Here is a 26,308-nt window from a genome sequence, read left to right as displayed (position 1 = left end):
TTAGCAGTCCATGTCTCCTGAAGCATGTCCATTATCGCCAACAACAGTTATAGCATGTTCGCAAGTCTCTGCCCAACTCTTAATGCCTTTGGCCATCACCTGTTGCTTGTCAGGGGACACACCTGAAGCCCCCATCTCAAGATGTTTGACCACCACTGGTATGGTTGCTTGAAACCAGAAAACAAAACCTTGGTAATCAGACGATTTTGAACTATTACGTTTTTTTTTTCTATTATTAAACGATGATGGAAAGCTTCCAAAATTGTTGCAAAATTGCCAAGTGTATCTTGGTACAGGATGCCCTATTTCCTTACATGCCCTGTTTCCTTCACCTCCAGTTCAGAGCTGCCCCCATACTGCTTTCCTTTTGCCACAAAATGTCCTTGGCCTGCTGAGTAAAATGACACTAGGCATTATTCAACCTGTCTGCGTCATTGAGGACAGCTCAGAGAAGAAGCAAACAAGTAAAATGACACTTCTATATCACATGACCAGTCTGAAGATTTATGGAAAAGGTGCCTGTAAAAAATAACATAAAATCCAGCCTAACGGAAGAGATGGGAGGGATCTTGGGGGGTTGGTGCTCCAGTGGGGGTGGCTGCTCAGCCTGGAGTTAGGCTTTAATGACATACAGTGCCTTGAAAAAGTATTCATACCCCTTGAAATTGTTTACATTTTGTCACATTACAACAAAAAACGTAGTTGATGGGAAGATGGATGGAGCCATATACAGGGCAATCTTAGAAGAAAACCTGTTGGAGTCTGCAAAATACTTGAGACTGGGACGGAGGTTCACCTTCCAGCAGGACAACAACCCTAAACATACAGCCAGAGCTACAATTAGATCAAAGCATATTCATGTGTTAGAATGGCCCAGTCAAAGTCCAGACCTAAATCCAATTGAGAATCTGTGGCTAAACTTTATAATTGCTGTTCACAGACACTCTCGATCTGACAGAGCTTGAGCTCTTTTTCAAAGAAGAATGGGCAAAAATTTCCATCTCTAGATGTGCAAAGCTGGTAGAGACATCCCCAAAAAGACTTGCAGCTGTAATTGCAGTGAAAGGTGGTTCTACAAAGTATTGACTCAGGGGGGCTGAATACAAATGCACGCCACACTTTTCACATATTTATTTGTAAAAAAAATTGAAAAACATTTATTATTTTCCTTCCACTTCACAATTATGTGCCACTTTGTGTTGGTCTATCATATAAAATCCCCCAAAAATACATTTACTTTTTTGGTTATAACATGACAAAATGTGGAAAATTTCAAGGGGTATGAATACATTTCCAAGGCACTGTATGTAAGGTATCTAACTATGAATCCTGTAAACACCCCTGTGCTAAGGTCAACTTTTTTCACACAGAACATTTCCCGTCCAAATCTAGTTCATAGAATCAGGTCAATAAATTAGGGATTTGAGGATAGAAAGGATCTTGGGGCCTTAGTAGATTGCAGACCCAGCAAAAGCATGCAATGACAAGCAAGGCTAGAAGACTATTAGCATACATTAAAAAGGATATTTACTCAAGAGATAAAACTAGAATTCTACCACTTTATAAAAACTCTGGTTTGGCCACATCTTGAGTATGGCGCCCAGTTCTGGTCACCAATACTGAGAAAAGAATGTGCTGGAACTGGAGAGAGTCAAGAGAACAAAGCTAATAAGTGGGATAGAGGGCCTCAGTTATGGGATGGAGGGCCTCAGTTAGTGGGATTGAGGGCCTCAGTTAGTTGTAGTAGCAACTACAAATATTAAACATGTTTGCACTGGAGAAGAGATGCTTAGGAGGGGATATGATCGCAAAATATACAAATCTTTGAATACTGACTGTATCATTGGGAAAAAACTATTTAACATAAGATCTATAAAGAAAACACAAGGCCACACAATAAAGTTGGATGAGAAGTGGTTCAATCTTAAACTGCATAAGGTGTGCTGTACTGTTAGGCTTCATGTACGCTACAGCTTCTAAACTTGAGTTTACGAGTTTTTGGCATTTCTTTGCCAAAGTTCCTAAACGCCATAAAAGCCTATGTGCCCATGTACACGAAGGCTTTTAGCAGAGTTTAGGAGCTGATGAGGTTAGGGGAGGTTCAACCTCCCTCTCCTGAACGCGGAAGAATTGCGGTCAGGATAGAAATGTATTGACTGCCGGCAACAAAACGCAGCAACAATGCTGCGGCCGGAAGTCATATAAGGCTATGTGTACATGAAGCCTTAGAGCGATAAGGATGTGGAACTCCCTTCCAATATGTAGCACAATATCTGAATAGGTAAAAGCCACCTCTTTACCCCTGCCTCCTGGAGACACAGACCTAATCCACTTCTATAACTGAAAACTGATAGTTTTCCAAGTTTTCCAAGCAGTTTGTGTAGTTGAACAGCCTTTGCCAATGACAATACAGAGCTGAGCCATTACTGACATCACCCAAGTGGCCACAAATTTGCCAGGCAGATGAGTCCTGCAGAGGGACGGCCATATATCAGCAATGACTCAATGCTGCACGCTTCAGCCGGGTCAATACTCAGGTCAATCACAGGGCAGTGCAGATTCATATTAACTTTGCCTACGTAAGCTGCATTGGAGAGAGCTTGGACATAAATCAGTCGCCCCAATCTTCAGTGGAGGCAGCTCATTAAATAAACAACTATCTGACAAGCTGCACACATAAAGTATTTGGTAAGAGCTCTGGATAGGAGTTCTTAGCAAACAGATGATTTATTTAAGCCATCAGTGTCATTGGGAACAGCCAATAACATTTAGAGTGGCAGATTAGCAAAATAAGCTGTCAAACTTTTGTGTGATTTACAATCCTCTCAGGGATTCCCCAAATGACAGCCACTGTTGGGTCAATTCACAAAAGAGGAGGGCAATTGTTTTTAATATCTTCATGTCCTCTCTGAACAATTTGACAATCAAAATGTTATTTTTACCAGTCTTCTAAATGTTCCGAGATGGATTTATCTCTTATTCTGGTATTTTATATGTAAAAGCAAATTCACATAGATTATAGGACAGATTGCCACTTCTTAAAATATCAGTAGTGTGAATTTTTATGCGTTATCTATTAAAAGCAATCTATGAGAAAAAAGGCTTTAAAGGTTATGTGCGGGGGATACTGCCTTGGAGATCTGGACAGTAAAAGGTTGGAAGGTTGTCCTCAGTAGATGAGAAGACACCATAGAGTTGATTTGCTAAAACTGAAGAATGCAAAATCGAGTGTGGCTGTGCATTGTAGCCAATCAGCTTCTAACTTCAGCTTGTTCAATTAAGTTCTGGTAAACAAAAACATGGAAGCTGATTGGTTTCTATTTAGAAATGCACCAGATTGTGCACTCTCCAGTTTTAGTAAATCAACCCCCATGCAGTTGGGTTCCAGGTTCTCCAACCCAAGAGAATATGGTAGCATTGGCTGTGGCCGTGGTTCCCCAAGGGCTATTGAGTATGCCTCTTCTGTAAATCTGAAGTGAGGAGGACAAAGCACTGGTCCTTAGAAGAGTAAGTGGCCTAGAAGGAAGTGTTTCTGTGGAAACTTTAAATTATAATTGTGGGCCTACACTTGAACTTTGAAATGGGGGATTGCTTTTCCAATCACAAGAACATTACAGTAAAGAGAATTAATATATTAAAGTTAAAAGAGTAAAGAACGTTAAATAACAAGTACAGCTGTTGGCTGCTGATCACTCCTTAGACAGTATAAAAAACACCCTATCTAAAGGTGATTTAAAAAAAAAAAAATCAGGAGGGGAAGGTGTTGACACAGGCTACAGAGACGGAGAGAGTGGTTGGGATCACAGTTGAGAAGGGTGACCTGAGTGTAGTTAATGATGGTATTAGGATTAGGAAGCAGAAGTTCCCCCAAGGAAGTCCATTGTTCATATAGAAAGGCACTAGTGGAGCACTTACTAACCCAAGTCCTAGTGATGTCCTGTTTATGGGGGGGGGGGGGGCACTAGTGGAGGGGAAATAAGCTTGAGGTCTGGCAAGGTCCCATCCATGGTAAAGTAAAACATGTAAAATGCAGCACACCAAGAGAAGAGTGTACCTTAAAGGTTTGCGAGACCCATCTGGTGAAGTTTTGTTGAGAGGTGCTTGTGGAGAAGAATTCCTACTCTGCTATTGTAAGAAGGTTTCTACTCTGATGTATACCTACAACCCCCACCCCATGGAACCACGGGTGATGTCAGGGTTACCCAGAGTTGTAACTAGAATATTGGTGCAAAAAACTATGAAGGGTCCCCCCTATTCCCCAGGGCCCCTTTTATTGGTCCCAGGGCTGTTCCCTCTGAGCCTGGGGCACTTCCCTACAGGCCTAAGGCCCTTCCCACTAATTTTGGGGCCCTTTGCTCCCATTGTGGGGTCCAAAGCGACTCTGATCGCAGTGCCAAAAAAAGAAAAAGATTCCTGCACTACTTTTCTGAGATTTTGGTGCGATTTGGGTGCCATAGACTGCAACGTTAAGTCACAAGCAAGTCACAAAGAAGTTGCAAGGAAATTGCAAGCCAGTCACATGACTTTGGGGTCACAGCAGTGTGAACCAAGCTATATTTCTGCTGTCCTGGCCCCCCACCATGGCAGAACACTAGTGCCTGGTCACAAGTGTGACCTTTGCAACCCTGGTAGTTTTGCCACTGTTACCAGCTAGAGCTATATGACTAGTCTATTATTCTACACCTATATAATGTTTATGTTTGTGAATTAAATGTTAAACACCTGCCACTAGAAGGAGACACTAGGATAAGGGTAAAAGGGGCACCCTTTAAAAATGATGGACAGTCTTGGGGCACCCCGTTCCAAAATGTAAAAACTATTCCAATAGTTTTACATAATGCAGCAACATCCACACGTCCAAGTAGGACACCCAACATTAGAGGTGATATATTCTTCCAAAGCAAATACACTTTTGCAAACTGGTACTGACTAGCATTGCAATGTTTCTGTTCTCTCTCAGTTTTTTTCCATCACTCAGCTAATGTGACCCCAGTGCTGGAGAGGGGCAGAGGAGGGTCAAACAAGGATGCTATGCAGAAGACTGACTGATGCCATTGGTCATTAGGACACTGGCAGCTAGAAGGATGTAATGAAAACCTGTGGCTTAGTGTAGCTAAAAAGCAGCCTTCATCCACACGCCGGCTTGTATACAATTTTTGAGCAATTTTTAGGCATTTTGCCAAGGCACCCCTGAAGAAACCTCAAGGCACTAAAGGGTGCCTGGGCACCTTGGTTGAAAAGGGCTGAGCTAGAGGGGGTGAGGGCAGCCTGGAGAGTATTTCTGAGACACGATCAGCAAGCTTATTAATCCCTGCACTCCCTGAAACCCAAAATTCAGTGGAAGGCCAGGTCAGAAGGATGGTTTTGGTATTACAAAAGAAAAAAAAAAAACCTTCTTTTGATGCCGTGTAAACCCTTTAAAATTATTTTTTGTTCAATTTTATCTACAGCAGCATTGTAACTATGTTAGTGCAGTTAGATTTTCCGTGTCGCTTAACTCTGTCAGTCCAACTGTTCTTAGACTACATTACCCATGAGGCACTGCTGGCCAACTGTGGAGCCAAAGCTTCCAAATCTCCACAGAAAATTAGTTACACAGCAGCGACGGCATTCACTGTCAAAAACACACGCTGCTAGGGAGCTGGGAAATCTCATCTGTAATGGCAATGCCTGCTACACTCACAAGCTCTGATATTTACAGCTCCCCTCGATGTCTTTTGTCTTTAATGAACATCTGTGTTAATGTGAAACAATGGATGCGAGCAAGCACTTTGAGTTATTTTGTCGCATTTGCCTGAAAATACATTTTTACTTGGCTATCTCATTATTACATTCTTGTTCTTCCATATTTTCACTTTTATATCTTTATTAGTTGTACATGAATATTGATGCATAATAGCCACATTGAGAATGACCCCTTACTTGCAGTAAAGTCTCAACTTGCATTCAATCTCAGCTGCAGTTCTTTGCTCAGGATGTACAGAAATGGGCAACAGTCACTTTAGTAGATTTTAAAATAGAAAACGGGTCTATTGTACATGGAAATATGGGAAGGAAGGTAAGGTCTGGATCAGCATACAGTATATATAAAATACACTGAATTTCAAATATCAAGCTAGGCTTTAATATCTTGTAAATCTTTCACTTAAAGTGCTGTGTCTCAGCCAATGAGGAGAGAGAGACCCAGGACAGCTGATCCTCCCGTGCACATTGCTGGATGGAGATTGGGTTCAGGTGAGTATTGGGGAGCAGAACACAGAAGGTTTTTTACTGTCATGCATAGAATGCATCAAGGTAAAAAGCCTTCAGCCTTTACAACCACTTTAAAGTCTTTCAAGGTTCCCTCAAAACCACAGGCTGTGCTGGATGGACTCTCACAAAGCTTTGGCTCCTTGGCAATTGAGGTTCTAATGGGATCTTTTTCTTCCAACGTAGGCAAACACATACAAAGGACATCTTCAGGGGAGAGGAAATCACAGTTTCTTTCCAACCCTAGATGCAAGGCCGGAGAAGATAGACTGACTTTGCACAAGGAAAAAGCACAAGAGAAAAGTGGCAGAACAGAAAGAGTCTCAGATATTTAACAGTTGTCCCAGCATGGTCCCCAGGCCCACTGATTGGCTAGGCCAGTGTTTCTCAACTCCAGTCCTCAAGGCGCCCCAACAGGTCATGTTTTCAGGCTTTCCATTATTTTGCACAGGTGATGTGATCAGTTTCACTGCCTTAGTAATTACCACAGCTATTTCATCTGAGGGAAATCCTGAAAACATGACCTGTTGGGGCGCCTTGAGGACTGGAGTTGAGAAACACTGGGCTAGGCTATCAAACACCCATAACACAAAATGATACCTCTCTGGCACACCCTGGTGGAGCAAAAAATATTGTCTTCTGTATTTGAAGCCTGAAACAAAATTTATAGTTCTTATGAGGAAGGTCACCCTTTATATGATAATCTTTTCAAGAAAAAAAAAAACAAAGAAAAAAGGTTGCTCCTGGCTCCCTGCAGTACGTTAGCAAAGGCCATGTAATCTCTGCTTGAACTCTTATCCTATTCTTTGACTGAATTACATGACTGTGGCCTCAGCCTTTGGTCATGTGAGCAGCACTGTAGAGAGTTAAGGCACTGGATTCTTCAGGAAAGCAATCTCAGCATCTTTTTTTAACACCTGTTAGTATAGAGACATGGCGGTCAAGAAAAGAGCAGGGTATTTTTATAGTATATGACCACTTTAAATATAAAATGAATTGCTGTATTATAGTACTTTAGTACTATACTATGTACTTGTAGTTATTTTTATTTTCATAAATCTGCCCTCCTTACCCCCACCTATATTTTCTGTACGTCTATGGAACCACTATATGTTTATAGGGTTACCACCTTTCTGAAACAAAAAAAAAACAGATTTATGATCTCCTTTCTATCAGTATTAGTGCCAGCAAGTCTCTTCCTGCCATGAGGTCAGTAAAATACCAGCCAGGTGACGGTTCCAGGAAGGCAGAACACAATGGTCTTTTGAATCACCCTAACCTGTGGTTGCCAGTTGTCCGATTCTCTAATTTTCAAATCCAATGTTCAGTTTTAGCATGCCGTGTGTGTAGTGTTTTTGAAGTCCCCTATTACATTCTAGTGTGAAGGCCTTCTTGGTGCCCACAGACCTCATGGCACAGTGCAGGATTTTGAATGGTTAATAACTTTTACTAAACTCATTTAGCATAACAGTCCATAAGTGCATCACAGTGTTTCCCTAACTATGTACTGGCTGCCCAGTCGTACCTCTACAGGTGAGAGTCCATGCTTGGCAAAGTCCTTTCCTGGTAAATCCCATAAGGGTGGTAGATGAAGGTTGCTTCAGGCTATATCCTTCATGGTAGTTCGGACTTTCCTGCTTCTCATGCAGTACCAACAAAAAACCACCCAAGCCCGGCTTTCCCCCTATTTATATACAGACGGGGAAGGAAGGCAGGCCCCAAAGAGCCAGGGAAACCGGCAACCCAGAACTTAACTCTTCCATAACCTGGACAGTCTATTGCTTGCTTACAACAACACACCCTTAGTAGGCACCTGCCTACAAGTAGACATCTGAAGAACCAGTGGCAGAACTACTAGGGTTGCAAAGGTCGCACTCGTGACTGGGCCCTGGCATTCCACCACTGTGAGGGGCCCCAAGACAGCCAAATGGTGCTCGGGTTCAGGCGGGCTTGGGGGACAGTACAGGCATGTGGTGACATTTTTAGAGAAGGAAGGTAGCTCAGCACATGGATGAGAATCCTGCAGAACGTCTGCGGAGCACTCTGGCCTGAATGAGACATCTCTCCCTCAGCTCTCCATCACCTGGAGCCCACCCCCCCACGCATCAACATGGGGACAAAGAGCTTTGGGGGGGGCACCCCCTGCCCCAAAGCACAAATCCCATGTTGAGGTCATGTAGCCTGGTATGGTTTTGGGGGGGGGGCACTCACTCAGCCTCCTCTTTTCCTTGGTCTGCCGGGCTGCATGCTCAGAAAAGGGTCTGGTAGAGATTTTGGAGGGACACCACACCATTTTTTGTTAATCTTGGTGTGCGGTTCCCCTTAAAATCCATACTAAGTTTTTTTTTTCCTGAATTTTTAATTGCCAGCTATTGTCAGTGGGGAAACCCGCGTCGGGTGGACCTCCTGTTTGCATCGCTCTTTGTTATATACATGCTTTTTTCTACTCTTCCAAATGTGAGTGTTTTATTCTATTTTTAATAAATTGCCTTTTTTATACGGTATCACGCTATGTTAGCCCATCTTTTCATTGTATGATATATCCCTCCTGGCATTTACCTTCCACCCTCCCCACGATGATTGGAGCCTTCAAGTCACTATTCAGTGACAGTCCAAGGTCGATTGATTGATACAGATCTAGGACCAGTTGTTTCCAACAGATGTGTTCAACCTAATAAGCTCTGCAGACTTGGGTGGTGTAAGCCCCGCCAAGTCAATAAGATCTGGTAAGCCTCCCCCTGTTTATGATGGTGGTACTTCTGTTTTTTCTTTCACAGTTCATACCGGTGATTGGAATCCCCCATATGTCTAACAGGACTGCACATCTAATTGGATTTCTTTGGACTTTACAATTCACCATTCCTGTTTTTTGAACTTTGTTTATTGTTTATTGTGCAGTTATACTAGCACATTATTATACTAGCACATTTTTCAGAAATTATTCTCATTTTTTCTGTTTGAACTCACATTCATTATGTGTTAATCCTTGTTTATTTGATGTGTTTCTGTTTAATATTAACACCCTAATTTCTATCTCTCACCTGATTTATGGTAAAGTCACCATACTAGAACATTTTTCACCATACCTGTATTTTTTCAGAAATGTCACTTTTTCTTTGGTTGATTCACATTTCACCATGTATGAATCTCTGTTTATTTGATATATTTATGTTTAAGTCACATTTATATCATTTATGCAAATTAGCTTTTTTGCAACCTTAGCGCTGCCCTTATTTATTCACAGTTTTTGCTTTTTGTCTACAAGCTGTGGCTGGCTGCTAGGTTGCAGGTTCACAGCGCAGTATTCCTTTAACTTTATTTTTTCACGTTCTAAGCCTGCTGGCTCCTTCCTCAGGCCATCTTCCCGGCCCACTCCTTAGCAACCAGCTATTCTTCATACAGATTTTGAATTAGTCGATCAATTTTCGATCGATCCGAATTTGAATCGTTCTGAAAATTTAGAGTTAAAAAAACGAATAAACAAAACTAAACTAAAATTAATTTAAACAAAATGTGTTACTATTGTCATCCAGAGATTCAGATACATCCGAATCTCTGAATAACCAGAAATTTGTCCGAATTTAGATTTGGACCAAAGCGAATTGTACTTGTCTACCTACAAGTGCCTGTGCCATGGTGACAAGCAGGAGAGCAAATGGCGTTACCCAAGGTGACAACAGTGCAAACATGCCTGCGCTGCGTTTAAAGTGGGGTTCCACCCAAAAAAAAAAAAAAATAAAACTACATAAAAAATCCTAAAAGAAAAATACAAAAAAACATTTGGATATTTTTTTTTTTTTTTTTACTTACCTCTAAATGCCTGTTGCTAGGCGGTCCCTCGTAGTCTGCCTCTTCCAGTGCCTGGGCTGGTGACATCACTTCCCCCTCGGCACAGGAAGGGCTCAGCTCTGCTCCCTCCCTCCTGTCAATCATCTGGGACCCATTACAGGTCCCAGGTGACTGAGCGGCCAATCACAGCGCTCGGTGCCGCTCGCACATGCGCAGAGGGTGCCAGGCTGTGAAGCCACAGCCCGGCGCCCACAGTTGCAATGCCGGCGCCGCTGAACAGAGGGGGAGACCAGCGGGGCTTCGATCCCCCGCATCGCTGGACCCTGGGATAGGTAAGTGTCCAATTAAAAGTCAGCAGCTGCAGTATTTGTAGCTGCTGACTTTTAATTTTTTTTTTTTTTTTTGACTGGCCCTCGGGTGGAACTCCTCTTTAAGTGGACCATATGACATGATGACAACTCAAGACCACAATTAGCAGGATTACCAAGCATTACTTTAATGAAAGCTTTAGATTAACAAAGGATTGAAAATGACTCTTGAAATTAAATCAACAGGTTAATGATTATATGAGATCTTAGTGATTGGGTTTACATCTACTTTAAAATCACAATCCGGAGTGAGGAGTTGACAACATCCCACATATTCCAGAATCAAACAAGCATAATACATTTTAATCCTCCGTGCAACACGTTTACGGTAAATCCTCCTGTTTACATGGATTGGAATATGTAATAATATCTCTCAATTCATGCTTCCCTCAGGTGGCCACGATATTGATCCTTCATATGAAAGGCTAATGAGAAACACCATAAAACTAATTAATCACGTTTAAGGATCCTTGAGTTGGAATTAACTCTTTTCGATGATGGATCAGACCCAACAGGATCACACTGTGAATTGCAACAAATGTCATACATTATTCAGAATCAGTCACAGCGTTCAAATCAGAACTGTTTCCGCAAAACATTAAGCTTTGGGCTGTGTAATCCCATGTGTATCGGCGGCCTCAGATGCCGCTATAAAGGACTCATTACCAACGTTAGATGTCAGGAAGGTACAGCGGCCACGTCTGGTGCCAGCATGTGTATAAGACAATTCTCTTAAAGCCAGAAAATGAATTCCTGCTAGATATCTTCAGGCTGGCCCCTTTTGCAGGTACAGTGGAACCTTGGTTTACAAGTAATGCGGTTAGCGAGCGTTTTGAAAGACGAGCAACTTTTTTTTTTTTAAATCCTGACTCTGTTTGCGAGTGTTGTCTTCAACAGGATTCAAGCCAATGGGGTGTGCAGTACCGCACTTGGCCAGAGGTGCGGGGGCGCCGGTGACACTTGGAATGGTTCGCAGCCATTCGGAAATACTCAGAAACACTCTGAAATACTCAGTTCCCGAGTGTTTCCGAGCCTTTCTGAGGGTTTCAGAGTTCAGCTGAGCTGTCCCCGAGTATTTCCGAGGCTTTCCGCCGCCCCCCCCCCCCCCACCTCTGGCCACATGCGGTATTGCATGCAATAGAAGTCAATGCGGAACAAATTATCTTCGTTTCCATTGACTTCTATGGGGAAACTCGCTTTGATATGCGAGTGCTTTGTATTGCAAGCATTTTCCTGCTCGTAATCCAAGCTTCCACTGTATAGCTATGTAAAACATTAAAAATATGTTCCTATACTGTTTAAAATCCAGTAATACACGGTCTTACGCTGCTCTGCACATGCCCAGTTGCTCCCTATTTTTTAGGCATTGCTGAGTTTGTAGAGGCCGACCTGCTGACAGCCTTAAAGCGGAATTAAACCCTCCTATCCTTTACAGCCAAGGAAGCTGTTTCTGTTTGAACTGCAACTGTCATGGTGCTACACACGTGATCAGTTAGGACACCAGCCATTTGATGGTTTGACCAGGGGTGGCCTGTCCATAAGGGGCGCAGGGGTGCCACCCCCCTAATCCATGCGCCCGGCCCCTAATCTACATGAAGGGCGCCGGATGGCATGGATTCCAATAAGGTTTTTTTTTTTTTCTTTTTTGAAGCACATGATTAAAGCCAGAGGCTCTAATTGGCTTAAAAAAAGGGTGGGCTCGGGGCGCAGAGCACTTCACCTTGAACCCACCCATTTGTGTGGCGATAGCGAATTAATATTCGCTGTTGTCTTCCTGCTTCTTCTCTCGGCCAATTAGGAAGCAGCTCCTGAGACCCGATTGGCCAGGAGTCTTAGGGGAGATGAGGACAGCTATGAGCAGAGCAAGAACGATGGGGGCAAGCTCTGCAGCAGTATGCGGTGGTGGTGGTGTGCGGAGCGGATTGTGTTGGGACTTCTCTGGGGATCGGATTGGTGGAGGTAGGAGCGGCTGTAATCGGAGCACACATCGCACTAATGGGGGGAGACAAGTCTGATGGGGATCTCTATGTATAGAAGGCAGTGGGCTGGGAGAGGAGAGGAAAGGAGAAGTATGGTGGGAGTGTTGCAACTTTGGTTCATGGCGGTGGTGCGAGTGGGGGGGGGGCTTTGTTTGCCACCCCCCAAAATACTGAGCACCATCCGCCACTGGGTTTGATAGTTTGGTTGAAGGAACAATCGAATCAAATTGTTTTTTGAAACTGCTGGGGCTCTGGGCTTCAGCAAAATGGCAGCCTCCAGCAAGAAGAAACATGAGCAATGCTGAAGGCAGTTTAAGCACACACTACTGTTGGTAGCATAATTATTAATGTGGAATGTATGTTCCTTGATAAAGAACATTATTTTGTTATGGGTAAGTTTCCGCTTTAAGTAAAAGTCAGGAAACTGGGAAATTGTAGCATAAGGGTGGTTAGGGATCTGTTTAATAAAGTGTTACTAAACAAAGGACCCTGCATTCACTATATCTGTTCTCCCACAGTACACAGAACATGGAAATGCAATTATTTTAGTAAATATAGACTGCTAAATACCTTTTCTCATCAGCAGTATATAACAGTCTTGTGAGTTCTATCAGCGTATGGTTAAAGCTTGTAGGAGGAGTTTCTATACTGCACTGGCGCACAGGATGCAGGACCCCTGACCCTCTGTCTGCACAGTGCTGATTGGCCCTGTCCTGATCACATGCAATACACACCAAACTGAGCATGTACAGCCTGACTCCAATAACTCTGTCTTGTGTGTACCTGTTCTGGAGTCAATGGAAGAAGAGGAGGTGATTTTTATGTGTCTGGTTAAAGCTTGTAGGAGGAGTTTTCAGTCTCCTTAGATTGTTCTATGAGGCTGCAAGACCCCTGACCCTCTGTCTGGACAATGCCGATTGGCCCTGTGCTGATCACATGCACTCTCCCAAGAAAAAGAAAAAACTCTCTAGCAATACACAGCAAAATGAGCATGTGCAGAGTGCCCCCAAGGCTCTGTTTTATCAGGAGATGGTTTGGGGACTGTGGAAGAAGGAGAGGATCAGAAAAGATAGGGTCAAACAGCCTTTTTACACAATGCAGAGAAGTAACCCCTTAGTTTCCACAGTGAGTATAACAAGCACGCTTTACTGCATATACAGACTGATTTTACTGTTGGGGTTTTAGTAACACTTTAAGATGTTAAAATGGTTCCGATTTTTGACCTTAAGTCATTTGGTACTGTCAAATTTGCAATTTTATGCATCTACAGGACATTTCTAAACACCTATAAAAGCAGGTAATGTTTTTTTTTTTAATGGTGCCGCTTAAACTCGGTTTTGACCCGTGTTTAGCTGCATTCAGAAAAAATACAATTGTGTCTGTCCAGGATCTGATTAGAAGCTCTAATCATAGCTATATTGATGTAAACATGGCTAGACCCACTTTTTTATATTTGTATTTTTATAGTGCTTTTGTCCCTGGAGAATAAATGCACGTAGGCATACTAAAGCCCCATACACACTATCCGATTTTCTGCTCATTTTTTCCTTCAGATTTACAAAAACCATATAATATGAGGTCAAACCTTAAGAGTTTCAATTTGTATGCAATCAGGCAGGCCCTTGCACTACATGGTTTTGGTAAATCTGAAGACAAAAATCAGCAGAAAATCTGATAGTGTGTATGGGGCTTTACACTTTCGGTTGTGGAGGCAGTAAAAATGCATGGTTGAGGCGTGTTATTAGTGCCCCCCTGGTGGCTCCCCCTTAAAGGGGTTGTAGAGGCAGAAGGTTTTTTATCTTACTGCATTTAATGCACTGATGGGGGGCACTGATGAGGATGCATTGATAGGGGGCACTGATGAGGCTGCATTGATAGGGGGCACTGATGAGGCTGCATTGATAGGGGGCACTGATGAGGCGGCACTGATTGGAGGCATGGATGGGTGGCACTGATAGAAGGCACTGATGGGCACTGATAGGCGACACTGATAGGAGGCACTGATAGCTGGGCATGCTAAGATGTGTAGTTCCTGTGCAGACACAGGGAGATGGGAAAGTGACAGGCAGGACTCACCTTCTTTTCCTGTCTGCAGTGTGCTGGCTATGTGTAGGATTGCAAAGTGGAGAGGAGATCAGGGAGCCAGAGCAGGCATTATCCGGATGGGTTCTTCACACATGGCAGTGGATCCGAGGTGTTCTGGAGAGGAGGAGGAGCCGGGAGATGGGAGGACACGGGGCCACCTACTGATCCTGGTCAGTAAGCCCTGGCCGGGGAAACATCTTGCGGGCAGTGCGATGGGCTCCATTACATTGACAGGCCCCCGGGCAGCTGCCGCTGGCCTGACACACCCCCCCTCAGCGCACAGGGAGTACCGCTTCCCCCTTTGGTACCACAGTGCCCCACTACAGCAACTCACCAGGAACTGTATGTGTGCAGAAGGCAGGACTTGGGAGACACAGCACTGGGCGTACCCCCTGCCCTTGGTGCACGTACCCCCAGCAGGGGTACGCATACCACAGGTTGAGAAACTCTGCTGTAGGAGACAAGGCATTTTGCCTTATCTATGTGCTGGGACTGTACTAGAAAAGCCACCCAACGCAGTCCCACCGCACCTGCTTCAAACAAGCCCTTAGTCACTGTCCTGTTAAAGCAGGAACATCTAGACACAAGGGAAAATGATCAGGGAATTATAAAAGTGGTCATTCGGTGCAGATAATTTTTCCTCCATTTAGAAAAGCCAAATGCAAGAGTGAACATGTGAACGTAACTTCAGAGAGTCTTTGTAAAAGCTGCAAACAAAATCAGCTGACTTGAACGAAACCAGTGTGACTGAACAAAAATGAAACTATTGATACCTTGCAAAGTAAAGTTGGCCAAACATGGCTCAAATTTCTTCCATGTCCTACTGGACTGGCGGAGGTGTGTGGGACTGGAGGTGTGTGGGACCTGCTGGCACCACCCAGCTTGACAAACTTCAACAAACTTCAAATGGAAAATCAAAGGAGCTGGGTGGAAAATTGTCAGCTGAACAGCAAATGCATTCGATCAGATGCAGTCAGTGTTTGGGTATTTAGACAGCCATAGGTGCTGTGGCTTTGTGCATACAACAGCCCCATGCGAAGAGAGCCAATAGGAGCACCAAAACACCTTCTCAAAAGTCAAAAGTCTTTTATTAGTCCCACAAGAAGGCAACAGGTCACTAACACATTACAGGGGTCATAAACTCCCACTTCACCATGGCTAAAGAAAAATATATAAAATGTGTATTTTTTTAGAACTATGGGAAGCAATAAGAGGCAAAACACAATAGTAAAAAAACACTCAAAAACCTGCATTTGCATCAGTGGATTGTAGCAAAATGACCACTGATTATGGAAAATATTGTTCAAATAAAAACCTAAAGATAATATGAAAGGCATTACACCCTTAGTGGTAAATCATAAAGGTTAATGAACTTATTAAGAAAAATTCATAAAACATAAAACCACATCAGTTACACATAGGATACTAGACTGTGTTTATAAAAAAATGAATGTACTGGAGACTAATATAAATAGCAGGTCTAAACTACAGAGTTATAGTAATGTACGAAACTGGCTATTTTTTCAAAATCCCCCCCATCAAATTGGGGGAAAAATACCAAAGAGCAACCCAGGGGTGAAATAAGTTTGAGAAAAGTAGGATAAGCATAAGCCTACAGTCATGTGATCTCAGCTGAATTTAAGAATCATACAGTTGGAACTCTGATGGTCCTTTTTCACAGTGACCACATTACCAAATGGCTAGAATTTCATTTACATGATCCCCCTCTACCTCGTCTCCAGCAGGGTTGCCCTGAACACATAGCAGAAAGGATACCTGACAGGGTGGGCTGGAAGGCCAGGAGAATCGTAAGAATTGTTGAGAAATAGTTTAGGGATCGTAGGGAGCAGAGAGGAGGTGGTTATAACTTAGGAAACCTTGAGGAGGAACAGGAAGCGAGGTGAGCAATTTGCCTCCCACCCTCTTGGTAAAAGTGTGGCTATGGCTATGATAAGAAGTGCATATTTTTCGGGAATTTAGTTATGGGAAGAGGATAGGGGACTTGTGGGACATGTTGTACCTTTGTCACAGCATTGGCAGGTCATTGCCAAAAAAGTAAGATCGTTAGTAATGTTTGGATGAGTGGAATTACCTTTTATAAAACACTTTATCCCGCATTGTACTAGATTCATTACAGTTGGTTTTCAGATGTCTTATTTGAAGATATCCAGTTCCTCTAACTTCATGGGGAGGATCCACAACATCCCTACATAGCCTGCACCTTAGTAGAAGGTGAATATGCAAAATATATATACAGTATCTCACAAAAGTGAGTACACCCCTCACATTTTTGTAAATATTTTATTATATCTTTTCATGTGACAACACTAAAGAAATGACACTTTGCTACAATGTAAAGTAGTGAGTGTACAGCTTGTATAACAGTGTAAATTTGCTGTCCCCTTAAAATAACTCAACACACAGCCATTAATGCCTAAACCGCTGGCAACAAAAGTGAGTACACCCCTAAGTGAAAATGTCCAAATTGGGCCCAAAGTGTCAATATTTAGGTGGCCACCATTATTTCCAGCACTACCTTAACCCTCTTGGGCATGGAGTTCACCAGAGCTTCACAGGTTGCCACTGAAGTCCTCTTCCACTCCTCCATGTTGACATCACAGAGCTGGTGGATGTTAGAGACCTTGGGCTCCGCCACCTTCCGTTTGAGGATGTCCCACAGATGCGCAATAGGGTTTAGGTCTGGAGACATGCTTGGCCAGTCCGTCACCTTTACCCTCAGCTTTTTTAGCAAGGCAGTGGTCATCTTGGAGATTTTTTTGGGGTCGTTATCATGTTGGAATACTACCCAGCGGCCCAGTCTCCGAAGGGAGGGGATCATGCTCTGTCTCAGTATGTCACAGTACATGTTGGCATTCATGGTTCCCTCAATGAACTGTAGCTCCCCAGTGCCAGCAGTACTCATGCAGCCCCAGACCATGACACTCCCACCACCATGTGTGACTGTAGACAAGACACACTTGAATTTGTACTCTTCACCTTGTTGCCGCCACACACGCTTGACCATCTGAACCAAATAAGTTTATCTTGGTCTCATCAGACCACAGGACATGGTTCCAATAATTCATATCCTTAGTCTGCTTGTCTTCAGCAAACTGTTTGCGGGCGTTCTTGTGCATCATCTTTAAAAGAGGCTTCCTTCTGGGATGACAGCCACGCAGACCAATTTGATGCAGTGTGCAGCGTATGGTCTGAGCACTGACAGGCTGACCCCCCACCCCTTCAACCTCTGCAGCAATGCTGGCAGCACTCATACGTCTATTTCCCAAAGACAACCTCTGGATATGACGCTGATCATGTGCACTCAACTTCTTTGGTCGACCATGGCGAGGCCTGTTCTGAGTGGAACCTGTCCTGTTAAACCACTCTATGATCTTGGCCACAGTGCTGCAGCTCAGTTTCAGGGTCTTGGCAATCTTCTTATAGCCTAGGCCATCTTTATGTAGAGCAACAATTCTTTTCTTCAGATCCTCAGAGAGTTCTTTGCCATTGGTGCCATGTTGAACTTCCAGTGACCAGTATGAGAGAGTGAGAGCGATAACACCAAATTTAACACACCTGCCCCCTTTCACACCTGAGACCTTGTAACACTCATGAGTCACATGACACCGTGGAGGGAAAATGACTAATTGGGCCCAATTTGGACATTTTCACTTAGGGGTGTACTCACTTTTGTTGCCAGCGGTTTAGACATCAATGGCTGTGTGTTGAGTTATTTTGAGGGAACAGTAAATTTACACTGTTATACAAGCTGTACACTCACTACTTTACATTGTAGCAAAGTGTCATTTCTTCAGTGTTGTCACATGAAAAGATATAATAAAATATTTACAAAAATGTGAGGGGTGTACTCACTTTTGTGAGATACTGCAGGTATTAGAATACCCTCTGACAAATATAATCACGATGGAAAAGGTTACTGGCATTCCCCATTGGGAATTGAATTCCCCATTTCTCCTAATTACACTCAACCCCAATTTTTATTTTTATTTTGGGTAGACTTAGCCTTTAAATCATGGGAAATCCACTGGCAAAAACATTTTAAAGGCTAGAGTTTTGATCCCTTGCTGTAAAAGCTAGTATCGGGCTTAGCACTACGAATAATTTATGAGGTTTCACAGTAAATGTAATTAATAGGTCATTTCTTAAATTAGAAGATATAAGAAGAGCAGCCATTCTGTGACCTCTCCTGACGGCATTTAATTAGCTGCTCCGCTCCTAAGTCTATTTTTATAAGGCTGCGGTGTGTGTTAGATGTCGGGGCTGTCACTAGGCATAACGCCGGCTGACATATTACATGGTGCGAATGTTAAATGAAGTAATGTCAGATCGAGCAGATTCCCTGCATTACAGTCATAGTCTTATTATTACATTAGCCAAATTACTTAGCAAAGGCTTGCACTGGATTTATCAAAACTGAAAGAAAGTGTCTGTGTTTCCCAAGACAACTAATACGTTTAGAACTATAGAGAACAAGCCTGCCTATACACATCAGATAGACTGGAAGTACTAAAAAGTTTTCTCTAAGTTACCAGTCAAATGCAAATCTACATGGGAAGTTTGATGCAGCAAATAGAAATTGAGGACACTGGATGGTGGGAGAATTGGGAGTTCTAAACTAAATTTTTTAAAGTTTTATGTGTTTTTAAGGTATTATTTTGGATATGGAAGGGTTACATAAGGAAATAAAAGTTTTAAAAAAATATGAGTAAAAGGCTGGATAGTAGGGGCATCATACAGAGGAAACGATCCCCTCCATTTTCCTCCTGCAATCGCTGAATGCCTGCGCGAGGAAGAGAAGAAGGCATGCAGTGACTGCAGGAGGAAAACGGAGGGGATCGGGTCCTCTATATGCCACGGCCCCTCCTATCCAGGAGTACAGTACAGGGATGCTGCACATGCCCTTTGGAGCATGGGGCTGAGTTGAAATTGCAACCCCTGTGACCCCTGTAGCTACACCCATGGTTGGAATAACTTTTTTTATTTTTTTTTTATTTAAGGGTATGCAGCATAACACATTAGTATGACATGAGAGCACAGTCCTGACAAAGATTATCAGCGGTGACATGATGAAAATGAAAATAACAAGAGGTTAATTGTCACCAACCAATCTATATATCCTATGTCGATTCAGTGAAAAATCATGTCTAACAACTCAGGGTCACATTCAATTCCAATGCCCCGTACACAAGATCGGACTTTCCGACAACAAAACCGTGGAATTTTGTTCGAAGGTTGTTGTCTCGCATACACACGCTCACACAAATGTTGGCCAACAATTACGAACGTAGTGACGTACAAGACGTACAGCGAGATAAAAAGGAAGTTCGATAGTCATGCGCCACCCTTTTGGCTCCTTCTGCTAATGTTGTGTTTGGTGAGCATTGATTCCGAGCATGCGTGTTTGTACTTGGGACTTTTGTCCGATGGACTTGTGTACACACGATTGGAAAGTCCGACAACACACATTTGTTGGCGGAAAATTTGAGAACATGCTAGCCAACATTTGTTGGTGGAACGTTCCACAACAAATGTCCGATGAAGCATACACAGTTGGAATTTCCGCATACAAGCTCACATCCAACATTTGTTGTCGGAAAATCCGATCGTGTGTACGGGACATAAGAAAAAAACAAAACCGTATGTAGAAAAATATTTGTAGGAACATGGCTCAAATGTACATACTGAGAGGATCAATGGCATACCTTTTTTGTTAACTTTAATAGGTCATTCAAATTTCACATGTTGATAAAGTATAGAGTCCTCCTCTATGGTAATTCTTATTCTTTTTGATTACTGGTAAATAATGGATTCCAAGCAAAAGCAATGTCCCTTCATTGATTTCCTTTCCAATAATATTTATTCGTGTTTTTTTTTGTTTTTTTTGCACTTTTGCAAAGTACAAAGTACAAAATATCTGTCATTGAGTTCCTGACGAAGGAGGGGTGCAGCCTGTCTGACATGCACAGAAGTCTACAGAATGTTAATGGGGGTGGCACCATTGACTAGAGCAATGTCTTTCATTGGTGATTCTCTTGAACGGTGTCATCTCCATAAACATTCTGTCGCTCTCTGTGGATGTTGGACAGCCTCCACCCCTCTTCGTCAAGAACTCAATGACAGCACATTGCTTCTGCTTGGAATCCATTATTTACTTGCAATGAAAAAGAAAGGTTACACACCCACAATTTGGTGCAGCATACGACACTTCATTCCTTCAGATCATTGATGTGGGAGGAGGGGTGTAAAAAAATGATCGGCCCGGGATGCCAGATATGCTAGATATGCCACTGTTTTTCACAAATTATCATTTGTAGCAGAAATCACTGCCTGATCTTTCTTCAGACGCCTGGGAATAAGTGAAAGAAACTATCTTTGTATAAATAATTGTCACATCTGATCTTCTGATACAATTTACATTTACTGCATTCACTGGCTTTATTATATATGATTGAATGAGGCTTGTATTGCATTCTAAATGCCTACGGTGTTTTCAGAATATGCAAAGCTTTTTCACATGTTCTACTTTAAGGCTAGGTTTAAATGTGTGTCTGAAAAAGCCGTTCCTCTGAAAGGAGGCCATTGACACGCAGTGAGGAGGCGATATGGCACCTCCTCACCACCTATTTTAACCCCATTTTTGCAGAACAATTGGACTACAAACATGTGCACTGTGCACGGTCGCAGGGCATTTGTGACGTTTCTCTATTTGCTTGAATAGATCGCGTTTGGCGGGCTTGCCGACATGTTGGATCATTTTTTTTGCCATGGGTGCATCACAACTAGGGATGAGCCGAACACCCCCCTGTTCGGTTCGCACCAGAACTTGCGAACAGGAAAACAGTTTGTGCGAACACCGTTAAAGTCTATGGGACACGAACATGAATAATCAAAAGTGCTAATTTTAAAGGCTTATATGCAAGTTATTGTCATAAAAAGTGTTTGGGGACCCGGGTCCTACCCCAGGGGACATGGATCAATGCAAAAAAAAGTTTTAAAAACGGCTGTTTTTTCAGGAGCAGTGATTTTAACCACTTCAATACAGGGCACTTAGACACCTTCCTGCCCAGATCAATTTTCAGCTTTCAGTGCTGTCACAGTTTGAATGACAATTGCGCGGTCATGCTACACTGTACCCAAACTAAATTTTTATCATTTTGTTCCCACAAATAGAGCTTTCTTTTGGTGGTATTTGATCACCTCTGCGGTTTTTATTTTTTGCTAAACAAAAAAAAAAAGACCGAAAATTTTGAAAAAAATAAAAGTTTTGCTTTTGTTTCTGTTAAAAAAAATTGTAAATAAGTAAGTTTTCTCTTTTACTGATGGGCACTGATAAGGCGGCACTGACAGGCACTGATACGGCGGCACCGTTGAGGTGGCACCAATGAGCGGGCACTGACGGGCACTGACGATGGGCGCTGATATGCGGCACTGATGGGCACTGGTAGGCGGCACTGATGGGTGGCACTCATATGCAGCACTGATGGGCATTGATAGGCGGCACTGATGGGCACTGATGGGTGGCACTGGGTGGCACTGGTTGGCACTGATGGGCACGGATAGGTGACACTGATGGGCAATGAAAGGCGGCACTGCTGGGCACTGCTGGGCACTGATAGGGTGGCGCTGATAGGCGGCACTGATAGGCGGCACTGCTGGGCACTGATAGGCGGCACTGATGGGCACTGATGGGCACTGATACGTGGCACTGATGGGCACTGATACGCGGCACTGATATGAGGCACTGATTGGCAGCTGCCTGGACACAGATTGGCAGCTGCCTGGGCACACAGTGGCATTTCCCTAGGGGTCTAGGGGCATACCTGGTGGTCCAGTGTGGATCACTTCACTGGTGGTCCTGGGCGGCTTCCCTGGTGGTCCTGGGTAGGATCCGAGGGGGGGGCTGTACTGATAAACAATCAGCACAGACCCCCCTGTCAGGAGAGCAGCCGATCGGCTCTCCTCTACTTGCATCTGTCAGACGCGAGTGAGGAAAAGCCGATCACCGGCTCTTTCTATTTACATCGTGATCAGCCGTGATTGGACACAGCTGATCACGTGGTAAAGAGTCTCCGTCGGAGACCCTTTACCTAGATCGGTGTTGCAGGGTGTCAGACTGACACCCCGCAACAACGATCGCCGCGATGCGCGCCCCCGGGGGCGCGCAGCGGCTCGATATTCCTGATCACGTCAGATGACGTCCAGTCAGGAATATCAAACCACTTTGCCCCCGTCATTTGGCAATAGGGCGGGCGGCAAGTGGTTATTAATGCTTAAAGTCAAACAATAAAAGTGTAATATCCCTTTAAATTTCATAGCTGGGGTGAAGAGAAGAGCGGGAGCCTCCCCCCATGCTATGGGTGTGGAGCGGCCCGAGGAGAAGAAGATAGAAGACGCCACGGAGGAGATGCTGGACGAGAACGCCGGAGGAAGAACCAGAAGAGCCAGAAGAACCAGAAGAAGAAGATGAAGGAAGATAGAAGAAAGAAGAAGCATTTAAATAATGGAATTGTCAAAAACTGTCTCTTGTCATTTTTAACATTTTTGACAGTTTTTTAGTGAAATGGTATGGGTACTAGTACCCCCTTACCATTTCACACGGGGGGGTGGGCCAGGATATGGGGGTACTATAGACACCCCCCAGCTATGAAATTTAAAGGGATATTACACTTTTATTGTTTGACTTTAAGCATTATTAAAATTACTGCTCCTGAAAAAACGGCCGTTTTTAAAACTTTTTTTTGCATTGATCCATGTCCCCTGAGGCAGGACCCAGGTCCCCAAACACTTTTTATGACAATAACTTGCATATAAGCCTTTAAAATTAGCACTTTTGATTTCTCCCATAGACTTTTAAAGGGTGTTCCGCGGCATTCGAATTTGCCGCGAACACCCCAAATTGTTCACTGTTCGGCGAACTTGCAAACAGCCAATGTTCGAGTCGAACATGAGTTCGACTCGAACTGGAAGCTCATCCCTAATCACAACCATGGCATGTGAACACCCCCATTTACTGTCATTGCAGCATAAGGGAGGTGGTTGGGGGCCACTAAAAAAAAGTGGCTCAACTATGCGTTTTTGATAGACAAATGCAGAACAAAAACATTTGTTTTGTTTCGATTCGTTATTTACATAAATTAGTTTAGTTAAATTTGTCTAATTCATTTTCGGAATTTGTTTTGTTTATTCGGGTTCTAATCGATACGTTAGTCACATAAATTAATTTAGTTAAATTTGTTTAATTTATTTTATTTGTTTTTGGAATTTGTTTCTTTTTTTCAAACTCAATTCCACTGAATTCAGAAAATTTGAATCAATGCGAATTTCAAAATCCATCCAAAATCGAATTTATGCGTTTCGAAATTCAAATTTTTTCGTAAGAAGGTTATATTCTTTCTATTTTATTTATTTATTTTTTTTTTTATATTCAATTTTTTTATATTCTATTCTCATCTATTCTATTCAAATTCGAATTCGGAAGAAGGTTATGTTCTTTCTATTTTATTCTATTATATTCTATTGTTTTTTCTATTCTCATCTTTTCTAATATTTCATTTTCAATTCTATTCTTTTCTTTTCTATTCTTTTAGACCCCTTTTCACACTGAAGGCATTTTTCAGGCGTTTTAGCGCTAAAAGTAGCACCTGTAAAGCACCTGAAAAACGCCTCCCCATTGTGAAAGCCCGAGTGCTTTCACACTGGGGCTGTGCGCTTGCAGGACATTACAAAAAGTCCTATAAGCAGCGTATTTGGGGCGGTGAGGGAGCGGTGTATACAGCACTTCTAAACTGCCCCTGTCAATGAAATCAATGGGCAGCGCCTTCGAAGCGCTTTGTTAGAGTTGCTTTTCGGGCACTTTTAACCCCTTCTATGGGGTTAAAAGCTCCCCGCTCCCTTGCGCACAGTGCTGGCAAAGCGCCGCTAAAACGAGCAGCACTTTACTGCTGACGTGGCCTGTGCCCCACTGTAAAAGAACTCTTATTTTCTATCTGAATTTCATTCAAAATTTTCATTTCGTTATTTTGTATTTGTTTAAATTCGTTACTATTGTAATTCGGATGCATCCCAATTTCTGAATAACGGAAAATTTGTCAGAATTACGTTTCGGAACGAAAAGAACCGCACATGTCTAGTTTTTAATGCCCCCCTCCCTTCCAACCGGCTAGTCTAAGTGAGACCTACTATAAGTGAAAAAGTTGACTTTGCCGTATCAAATATACAAGAAGTTAATCTACTGGGGAAACTCAGGAACTTTGTTCATGGGACGTGCCATGATTGATCAATTGAATGATTATATTGGTACATTTGTATCCACTAAAACCATCTAGTCAGGGCAGTAGTCAATTTAAATTTTGTTTATTACTTAGTAGGTAGATCCAAAAAGGTACCCCTAAAAAGAAGTAAATACCTCTCCTTCTGCCCATGCTGCCTGGTAACAATGTTGCACTCAGTGGTTCGATCCACCAACCCCTATGTCTCTACTGTGTGCTGTAGTGATGTATGGGCTAAGGAAAGGCACCACTGACTGCACTGGGAGAACAGGCATCTGGCATTCCTGGAAGGGACGGATTCTGAAGACCCTTTAGTTGCTCTTCAGTACAGCAGAGAACAGTGACCCAGGTGGCAGCAGAAGTGAGTATTCGCTATATTTTTTGCAGGGGTACCTGCACTTGTTTGGAACTTTTATTGAGGTAAAGTCACTTTAAAGCAAACCTATGCTTTACTCACAAAATCAAAGCATAGGTTTGCTCTAAAGCCCCCCACAGCCACCAGCAACACTATCTCACATCTACGCTAAATTGTTTTGCAGCCAAGAATGAGAAAAGGAAACCCTACGAGAGTCGATCTAGTCAGAGCTTACACAGGGCTGAGGACTCTCACCCTGCCCCCATGTGACAGCACTGGACCAATCAGCTACATTGCCACATAAGAAGGATAGCAAGTCACATGCTATTTCATACTGGGAAGTACCAGGTATTTTCGTCACTCTCCGTGACTGAACAGAGCAGCTAGGAAGATAAATTTAGGTATGTATTCCCTCCTGGTAAGAGGGAATTAAAGAGAACCGGTTGCATTTCCCTGAATTGGTAAGTAGTGTTGGGCGAAAGGTTCGGGCTGAGCAAAAGTTCGCCCGCCGAGTACACAGTTAATATGTTGTTAAGGCGCGAGCCCGGGAAGCGCAATTAAGGTCTGGTATGGATTTGGGTGGGGTGGGGGACGCCATTTTTTTTTTCAATTTTGGGGTGGGGTTCCTCTTTAAAATCCCGGGCCTGGTATGTACTGGGGTGGGGGGATTTTTTTCAATTTTTTTTCTTTTTTTTGTATTGCTGGGCGCCGGCAAAAGCTTGCAGCCATTAAGTACATTTAAATGCATTTTTTTTCTTTATAAATGTCATTTTTGCTGCAGCAGGTTCTATACATGCTACAGATGTGCCACTTTTACAGGCAGATCAAAGGGACCCCCAGGCACAATAGTTAAAGGAATTTTTTTCATTTTTATTGTTTCACTTTAAGCATCATTAAAAGCACTGCTCTTTTAAAAACAATCTTATACAATTCTACATTATTTTAAAACTGTTGTATAGATTGTTATTTCAACCCCACCGAGGCACAAAGTCCCACTTTACCCTATTTTTAGTCTGAATTTTGCATCTTTTAAAAAAAATCCTTTTTAAAAAAAATAACATTTTCATTGATACATGTCCCCAGGGCAATACCTGAGCCCCCATACCCTTTTTTATGGCCAATAACTTGCATATAAGCCTTCAAAATGGGGACTTTTGATTTTTCAAGCTTGGGTCCCATAGACTTCAATGGGGT

The sequence above is a fragment of the Aquarana catesbeiana genome, linkage group LG01 (assembly GCF_042186555.1).
Source record: "Aquarana catesbeiana isolate 2022-GZ linkage group LG01, ASM4218655v1, whole genome shotgun sequence".
Classification (NCBI taxonomy): Eukaryota; Metazoa; Chordata; class Amphibia; order Anura; family Ranidae; genus Aquarana; species Aquarana catesbeiana.
The sequence above is the reverse complement of the archived record's forward strand: the minus strand, read 5'-3'. Positions refer to the sequence as shown.